Here is an 8,039-nt window from a genome sequence, read left to right as displayed (position 1 = left end):
AGCACCGGAGCCGCAGACTCCTCCAGGGAGGAGACGGGACGCGGACGTTCCCAGGAGGGTGTGCAAGCGCGGATCCGGCCGTGTCCGGGCTGCATTCGGAGGATGTGCTTCACCCGGAATCTTGTCAGTGGTTTAGGAGGGACTCGGACTGAGACGCACAGCCAAGGGGCTCCCTGTGGAAACGGGGTCTCGCACGCTGTCCCCCCATTGTGTCTCTGGTGGCCTGTGGGGTGATGAGCAGACATAGGCCAAGTCTGGGCTCAGTGTCAGTGTGGGCCAAGTCCAGCTCGGCCCAGGTCTGTCCCTGAGCAGCAGGTCTCTGTCCCTGTGTCTCTAATTAGAGGCACTGGGCAGGCTCGCTTAGGCCCAGGGAGACGCCGCTCCGATTGCTGGGACCCTGGCCCTGACCCTCCCTCCTGGGTTCTGGTTCTATCGCTGCCGCCCACCCCTGACCCCAGGCCAGCCCCCTAGTTGGTCTCCGCAGCTGCCCCCACAAGCCCCAGGAGCTGGGGTGCCCAGCTGAGGCTGCAGGAAGGGGGCCCCAGGGGCTGTCCCAAGGGAGGACCACACGCCCCTTCTTCCCACCAGGACCCTCTCCTCCCCGCTCGTGCGCGGAACAGGGATGAAGCCAGTGTTCAGGCTGGAGACCACCACAGGGACAACTTCTGCCCGCCTGGAAGGAGATGAGCAGAGAGGACCTGATGGCAGCCCACGTGGTCGCCAGCAAGGCCCATGGGGCTGCCCCCGGGGCCAGGAGCCTCTGCCCACAAGTGTGGTCTCCGGGCAGCTCCAGGAAGGCTGGGCTAGGGGAGGAGGTGTGAGCCCTCGGGTGCACAGGGCGCCGGGCAGGTTTAGACAGCTGTCAGGGGCCACAGGGAAGCCCCAGGGCACGGGCAGAGGAGGTGAGGAGGGCTTGTGAGCCCTGGTGGGAGGACCCTGCAGCCAGTGGGACCTCAGTCCCCAGAGGAAGCGCAAGCTCTGGAGAGGGGAGAAGGGGTGCTGTGACCCAAGCCCGAGCTGCCTGGAGGCCTCTGGGGGGCTGGGCGGGAGCTGGGAGGGTCTGCTCCCCTGGCCCCTGGACCAGCCTCCAGGTGGCAGGCTGGGCCAGCAGGACAGGGCGGGCCGGCCTGGCGGACTCTCCCGGCTGGGCTCCGCCGGCCCTCTGCCCACCGCCCGCAAGCCCTCCTCGCCCCGCCCAGCCCCTGCTGCTCCTGCAGAGAGCTCGTGGTGCAGGTGGCCTTCCTGCTCAAGGTTAGGTCTACGAGCGCTGTTTGGAAATAATGAGGATCTTTCATAAACTTTGGAGAAAAGGACCGGAGCTGATGAGGTCGGCACCTGGTGGACTGACTGCTGTCCTGCAGGCGTGGCGGGGCCCAGGGCGCCCCGATCTGATGGGGGGCTGTCACGTGACCCGGGCCTGGGTGCCTCCCTCACCGCACACCCGCCCCCGCAGGCCTCATAGTCACAGCGTCCCTGTCCCCCAACAGGTGCGCACCCCAGGACATCTGCCCACTGTTTCCACAAGATCCCAGCTTGGGTAAAGGGGAAATTTGAAAACGTTTTCTTATATTCACAAACTGTGATCCTTTTTCAAAATTCAAGGATTTTATACTTTTGTTTCTCTTTGTCACAATGCTTGCTTTTTCCTCATTTCTTGGTTTTTTTCACTTGTACCTGATTTTAGTTATTTTGCTCGGCCTGCTTTGTAACGTAGGCAAACCGTGGCGCAAGCCAAACGACGACAGCTAAGGAGTTAATCAAAAGACTTCAAAGTCACTACTGGTAATACTTCATAGTTTTTAGTGTTTAAACTGATTTTATTGGGGGTTTTCTTTACCAAAAAAAAAAAAAAAGCCACCCATAGTCAAGAAAACAATATCTGAAAGAGGGATGCAGAAGAGCAAGCTGACCAATGGTCAGCATCCTGCCAAGCTGCGGGCACCACCACCACCCCCGGGGCCCCCAGATGGCACCAGCGCACAGGCACAGGTGCACACTCGTGGCATCACACTCGCCCGCTCACACGTCTGTGAACACCAGCTTCGCACACGTCTGCAGGACTCCCCTCCAAGGCCTGCCGACCAGCCACCAGCCGGCAGGTGTCGGTTACTCCAACCCAGCCCATCAGACTCTCAGATTGTTCCAGACCTCTGCTATTCCAGCAGCTCAAAGCAAGATTAACTGGCTGGAAGTGACTAGATATCAAAATGTAAAGAGGTTTTTTTTGGGATATTTTGAAAGGAGGAGAGATGTTTCAAGACACAAGCCACTGGAGTCTGTCCTGCCAGGCGCCAAAGCAGAAAACCGGAGCCTGGGGAAGATTAACTCTCAAACAAATCATTATTTTAGCAAAATTGTCACGTTTGACCACATCTAATTTGATAAAACTGCTTTGGCCCCAGTGGCAGGAGCAGGGACTGGACAGAAGGCAGCGGGCACCCGGGGAGGAGAGTGGAGGCCAGGGAGGCTGGTTGGAGCTGGGTGCACGCTACAGGAGGGTCAGAGGGGACGGGGCTCCAGCAGGGAGGAAGGCACATCCCCGGGGCGGGTGAGGGCGGTGGGCCAAGCCAGGCCGGCACCCAGGACGGCTCAGCTGCCACCCTGTCACACCCCCGTACCCATCCACAGCCCCAGGATCAGAGGCCGCAGGGGGACAGCAGGGACAGGACCTCCTGGAAGGGTTTCCCCGAGACCCTCCCACCCTGCAGGGACCCCACAGGCAACCTCAGCCCTGCAGAGACCCCCAGGCACCCCAGACACTGGCCCCAGCAGGAGGCCGAAGGTTCCCGTGAAACAGTAAGTGTGATTGGTGACCGAGGTCTGGAAACCGGACGAGGCCTCAAGCATGAAGCTGTCCGACCACCGGCAGCTCCTGCATCTGTCCTGACCCCGAGTCTGAGATGGGCGTGGGCAGCCCTGCGGCCCTCTGGAGGAGGGGTGAGCAGAGGAGCCTGGACCCAGCTTCCTCCTGAGAGCGCGGCCTCTGCCCTGCTCTTCACGCCTGCCCCCGGCAGACCCTTGGCTGCCCCGCCCGTGGTCAGCCCTGCCGGCCTCCACGGAAGGGGGGTCAGGATGCCGCCTTGCCCGAACACGTGCTGATGTCTGCTCCCCACCAGGTGCTGCGGGGGAGCCCCCGGGTCTGTGGGACCCCAACCCCGTGTGGAGGGACCAGGTGTCTCCGGGGCCGTCGTGTGTGTCCAGCCTGCTCGTGTGGGTGTCTAGCCTGGGCTCCCGAGGTGATGGTGGACGCAGGCTGGTTTACAGCTCGGGGTCGTGGGCCCTGGACTGCGTCTGGAGGGCAGAGGGCAGGTGTGTTCTTGCCTCCAGACTGTCTCTAGTAAATCTGTTTGCACAGTTTGCAAGGGAAGCTCAAACAGGCTGGGGTGGAGCTGCGGGTCCCCGCTGCCTCTGGGGTGCACTGCAGGGCGTGGACCCTCCAGAGGGGCCTTCCCACGTGGCTGTGCTCAAGGAGTGCTCCCACACCCCTCACGTGTTGCTGAGAGTCTGGTCACCACGGCTGTCCCGTTGACGGGCTAACCCAAGACCTCGGGAAGAAGGCCGTGTCCTGGACGAGGGGGCTGTGGCCTCAGGAGGAAGTGGGGATCAGGAGCGGCAGACTGAGATGGGGAGGCTGACCCAGTAGCCCCAGCGCAGTCGCAGCTCATCCAGCCTCACTGTGAAGCTAAGGGCAAGCCCTCCCTGCCCGCTGCCTCCCCGACACCAGCCTGGACCACCCCCCCACCCTCGTGCGGCAGAACCAGCAGGGGATCCTCAGGCTCTAGCTGCTCCCTGGTCCCCAGTGGCCTCTGTTTTTCCTCCAAGAACATCCTCCAGGCAAACGGCGCCTTGGGAGCCCCCAGCACGGCGGGGACTGAGTTCACCCCCAACCCTGCGCCCTATGGTGGTTCCAGGACTCACTCCTAAAGGAGGCAGGGTCTGGGCTCCAGGAGGGTCTGAAGCTGTGACGGAGGAAAGCAGATGTGATTTGAGAGGCGGAAGGAAATGAAAAATGGGGTGAGTTAGGGATTGCCAGAAAAGAAAACAGAGAAACAGGCTGCATTTGTGACACTGAAGCGCTGTCTGCTCAGAGTACCCGCCACTCACCTTTCCTCTTCCTTCAAGTGTCTTATCAGGGACCCTTCTGATGGGCCTGAAGGATGCAGCGGGTGAGGGGGGCTGAGAGCTCTGGGGACGGGGAGGACTGGACCCACTGCCAGCATGGGGTGCTCAGAGAGGCGGGCAGCGTCCCGGACTCTGCGTGCCTGGCAGCAGCCCCACGTCTAGGCTGACCGCGGCCTGTGGGGCCCAAGGTGTACCGGCTCAGGTGGGCCATGGGTACCCTGTATCTCTGGATGTGCTGAAGCCCCGTAGGGGGCCCTGTACCCCTGGACGCGCTGAAGCCCCGTAGGGGGCCCTGTACCCCCTGGGTATGCTGAAACCCCGTAGGGGGCCCTGTACCCCTGGATGTGCTGAAGCCCCGTAGGGGGCCCTGTACCCCTGGACGCGCTAAAGCCCCATAGGGGGCCCTGTACCTCTGGACACGCTGAAGCCCTGTAGGGGTGTGCATGCGTGGACACGGACCCCACAAGGCTCTCAGCGTGAAACCCCCAAGGCTGCCCAGGGGTCACTGGAGGCCAGCAGGAGGTTGCCCCGGGCGTGGCCTGCTCTCCGGGGGCTCTGAGAGCCTTCGGGAGAGGAAGGGCAGCCACAGGAACACGGTGCGTTTGCTTTTATTCTCAGACTCAGCTTGACCTCAGGGCCGAGTGCGTTTGTTGACGTAAATCTCTGTTAGAAATGTTCTGCACAAATTCAAACTGACGCTGTTGGGGGAGATTGCTGGTTGCCACGGCAACTGGAGCGCGGTTTTCACCCGGCTCAGTGGATTTGAGCACACAGTCGGCCGTGCGTCCGGCCTTGGGGGCCAGCCCGGAAATGCCACCAACGCCACCCCCGTCCCACACGTGGCCCCCACGCCGCGTCCAGGAAGCTGGCAGCCTGAGGCTCCCTGCAGCGCTCACCCCAGAGGCAGGTCCAGCCTGAGGCTCTGCGGCCCTAGGCCCAACTCAGGCCCAGGGAGGTGGGGTGGGGCGCCGTCTCAAGCTGACCCCTGCCCCCGCTGACCTGTGACCCCGTCCACCCTGCAGCTGTCTGGAGCAGCAGCAGCAGCAGCAGGCTGCCTCCTGGCTTCACGCAAGTAGGCTCCTGATGTCCTCTGGCCGTGGGGGCCAGGGCCCCAGCCCTCCCACCCGCCTGCCCTCCACCCCGGTTCCCCTCCCTGCCTGCCTCCACCCCATCCCAGCCCCCCACGGACAGCTGTGGTCACCCCTTCATCGGAAGTGACTTTCTCTCTGGGGGGCCGGATAAAGGGCTGAGGGGCTGCTGGAAGGGGGTCCCTGTTGGCAACTGGAAGATCTTCCTGCTGGGGAGTCCTGAGCTCACAGAATGTGCCAGACACGCGCCTTCGCGAAGGGAGGCAAAGACGCAGTGCTGTGAGGCGGCCCAGAGCCCACCCCGCCAGAGACTCTTGCTTTCCTGCGAAGAAGCCACGCAGGTTTCAGGAGTGAGCTCTCAGTGCCTGAGGGAGGCCTGAGCAGGTGCTCGTCTGCTCAGAAGACAGTCTTGGTGCTTTAGAAACTGGAAGGGCCCAAGAGTCCGCCAAGCCTGGCTCACGGCAGCTGCAAACCCCAGGAAGCATCGGCTCCGCTCACGGACGGCAGAGACGCTCAGGGCACGGAGGGGCCCGAGGTGGCCCAGCCCCACGGCCGGAGGCCCCGTCACAAAGCTCGTGCTCATGACCCATCCTCAGGGTCCGCTGAGCAGAGGCCACCGTGTCAGGGAGAGGGCCTGAGGCTCCTGTGGCTGCTGCGGACACAGCGCTGGCTCTCCGCTCTGACCTGGGCCAGCAGGGAACCCGGCTGCTGGGTGTGGGGGTTGGGGCCTCACGACCCTCTGTGGGCAGCTTGGGGGCCAGGGCACTGGTAGCCCAAGCCCGAGGAGGGATGGTGGGGCAGCAGTGGAGGGGCCCAGCTCCCCGACCCTCACTAAGCCCGAAGCCCTCAGACGCGGCTCTCAGGGTGGCTTCATCCGGAGGAGCCTCTGGCCCTCACCCAGGACGACGCTGGGGTTCAGAGCCGGCTGCACTGTGTCCAGCCGCAAGCGCAGGGTCAGGATGTTAGCAGCCAGCCAGGCCCGTCTGCCCAAAGAGCCCCCAGAGCACTCCGTGCACCCACCTGCACCCCTGGGGAGTCTGGGCTCGACCAGCCTTTGCCTTGAAGCCCATGGGCCCTGGGGTAGGGCTGAGGCCTGGGCTTGGAGGGGCTCCTCCAGGCCGGCCCCCACCCTCTGTGTCCCTCCAGCATTGCCGAGAAGTGACCTCTGCTTACGCTCCCCCTGCTCCAAGGCCGGGGTGGGTCTCCACGCTGTGGCCAGGGCCCAGGGACAGAGGGTCAGCCCCGGGGCCTCCTCCTGGTGCCCTGGTGGCCTCCTGGACTCCTGGCCCCGTGATCTTTCTGTCATCTCTGGGCTGGGGGCCCAGGGGTGGTAGTGAGCTGACCTGTGTCCACCAGCCCCTTCCTGGCACAGTCTGTGGACGGAGCGGCAGGTGGACACATGCCCCGTGGGGTCCACCTCAGCCCTGTGGAGTCTGAGCAGAACATCCCCCCAGTCCAGGATTGTCTTCCCACCACCTCCCATCCCCCTTGTCCAGGACCATCAGCCTGGCCTGGGGACCTCTGCTGTGCCCTCCAGTGCCTGAGGGAGCCGCCCCAGGACACTAGGTGGGCCAGGGGTGGGCAGGAGGGTCTCCAGTCAGCACTGACAGCACTCACTGGACAGCTGGATGACCCCTCACCCCTCGGGCGTCTCTGACCCTCGGCTGAAGCTCAGGACCCGTTACAGAGGGGCAACGGGAACAGTGGGCACCCTGGGGGCAGAAGCATTGGGGGTGTTGGTGGGACCAAGGACAGGAGGGTAGGAGTACCCCATTCCGAGACCCTCTGGCCAGCGGCACCCCCACGCCCTGCAGGCAGGACCCCTGTGATCCTTCCCCCGCCTGCTCAGCTTTCTTCTGGGAGCCCTGTCACCAGCTCTAGCTCCGGGCAGGGTCCGGGACCCTGGACTGGGCAGGGGTCTGGGGATGGGGTCGGGGGCTCTTTCTGCGCAGCTGAGGCCCGTCGACAGGGCAGGACCACCTGCTGACTCACGCTGGGATGCACTGTAGGCTGACCTCACTGTGGCCATCTTTGGATTTGAGAATCTTTTAAGACAAGAGCTGTGAAAACTCCTCCGAAATTAATTTTCTTGCTCCTGTTCGTGTTCCCAGAGCCCTAAAGGGACAGGGGCTTCCTGCCAGAATAACACAGAGCTCCCACCCCGCTCCCCGCCTCCCCCAGGGGGTGTTTTGATGGGAGCTGTCCGCTTCTGTTGGCAGCGAAGGCGAAACCACCGGTTGTCTCTTTAAATCGGCTCTGCGGAGTCTGGGCCGGCGGGCTGGCTGGGAAGAACCATCGCCGCTGCCGCAGGGAGCCGCCGCGTGCGCGTCAGCGCCTCCCCCGTCCCCATGGTTACGGCTCAGCCTCCGACCGGCCTGTCCCCGGCCGTCGCCCGCCCGCGGGGGCAGGCAAAGCGGCCGCCGGCGATCCTCGCGCGGAGTTCGGGAAGCCGCCCGCTGAGAACGGCAGCTAGCGTGCGCTCCTGGCTCCGGCTCACCCCCGGCAGGCCGGGCTGGCCGGGCTGCGGTCTTGCAATCTGTTGATAACTCTACTCTCTAGCCGGCGCGCTGCCCCTGGGATGGACAACGGCTCCCCAGACCCGGGAACGCGCCCCACCTCTCCGCCAGCGGGAAGCACAGGACTGCGGCCACTCCAGCTCGTTTCGCCAAAATAGGTGAGAAGTTGGGCTGCGTTTCTCCAGGGTCTGCACGCAGGTGCGCCCCCCCTCAAGGAGGCAGCAGGACACAGCTTGGGGGTGGGGGGGCGGCGGGCAGGTCGGAGCCCTCCGGCAGCAGCGTCCACTCCCCAGGCCGCCCCCCGGGGCATCAG

At 64.1% G+C, this 8,039-nt stretch overlaps 1 protein-coding gene across 2 annotated transcripts in view; it reads left to right on the top strand.

The window, feature by feature from the left end:
- Nucleotides 1-4,911: 4,911 nt before the first annotated feature.
- Nucleotides 4,912-8,039, top strand: part of ADGRA1 (adhesion G protein-coupled receptor A1) — a 39,009-nt gene continuing 35,881 nt past the window's right edge. Inside the window, exon 1 of one of the 2 annotated variants that reach the window (XM_027528826.1) lies at nt 4,912-7,884. The gene's annotated coding sequence lies outside the window, so the exon portion shown is untranslated. The remainder of the gene's footprint in view (nt 7,885-8,039) is intronic. The other variant, XM_027528825.1, reaches the window with a different exon arrangement.

The sequence above is a fragment of the Bos indicus x Bos taurus genome, chromosome 26 (genome assembly GCF_003369695.1).
Source record: "Bos indicus x Bos taurus breed Angus x Brahman F1 hybrid chromosome 26, Bos_hybrid_MaternalHap_v2.0, whole genome shotgun sequence".
NCBI lineage: Eukaryota > Metazoa > Chordata > Mammalia > Artiodactyla > Bovidae > Bos > Bos indicus x Bos taurus.
Note: the sequence above shows the minus strand (reverse complement) of the source record. Positions and strands in the feature narration are given on the sequence as shown.